Here is a 729-nt window from a genome sequence, read left to right as displayed (position 1 = left end):
TTAAAAAAAGCATCTCTTCATCATTTTTAGCAAGAAATGTGGGACCAACGTGAGTGAACTCAACCGCCACCAAAATCCTTTAAACTGATAGGAAAATGACAAATATGTGCATCTGCGAGACCTTGAACCAGGCTGTGTGCGTCTGTAGAGAAGATAGGGCATTGCAGGTGGCTGTCAACTCCTCGCCTTGAGCGATCTCTATGTTGGTGGGCAGCACCACGGCAGGCTCCAAGTCTGCACACACGACAGGCGAGCAGAGGGGCAAACGTTTAAGAGTGGTCAAATGTGGTCAAGCAAAGTGACATGATGTGCGGGAGACATACAATGAACAAACACAGTTGTATTCCCTGAGAGCTCCTCATAGGTTTCCATGTCCATTGAGTTGCATTCATAATAGCCATTCTGGAGACGGGTCACGTTTTCCAGTATAAGCGTGTTGGATTCCACCGCATATTCTTTCTATAAAAAGCAAATGGAAAAACATGTAAATGAGAGTGCTTCCTGTATCTGCTGAACAACTTAAGAGAGTAGCTTACAATAGTGCCTTGAGATACAGTTAACCCCCCTCCATTTCGAGTTCCAGGTTTGCAATCTCGCTAATTTGTGTATTTGTTTTCGTACAGTTTGTAATTCTATTTCGCAAGCGGATGTGAAGTGGTTGGCATGAAAATCTGCAGCTTCAAATCTTGGCCACCTGGGGGCAGTATTAGACTGAAATACAGACAGACT

General features: G+C 44.3%; 1 long non-coding RNA gene across 1 annotated transcript; it reads right to left on the bottom strand.

The window, feature by feature from the left end:
- Positions 1-140: 140 nt before the first annotated feature.
- LOC109508970 (uncharacterized) lies at positions 141-482 on the bottom strand. The gene is made up of 2 exons (XR_002166830.1): positions 324-482; positions 141-234 (listed from the first exon to the last, which is right to left on the bottom strand). It is a non-coding gene; the product is annotated as an uncharacterized LOC109508970 (long non-coding RNA).
- Between the last annotated feature and the right edge of the window lie 247 nt (positions 483-729).

The sequence above is a fragment of the Hippocampus comes genome, unplaced genomic scaffold (genome assembly GCF_001891065.2).
Source record: "Hippocampus comes isolate QL1 unplaced genomic scaffold, H_comes_QL1_v1.1 C16710982, whole genome shotgun sequence".
Taxonomy (NCBI): Eukaryota; Metazoa; Chordata; class Actinopteri; order Syngnathiformes; family Syngnathidae; genus Hippocampus; species Hippocampus comes.
The sequence above is the reverse complement of the archived record's forward strand: the minus strand, read 5'-3'. Positions and strand labels throughout refer to the sequence as shown.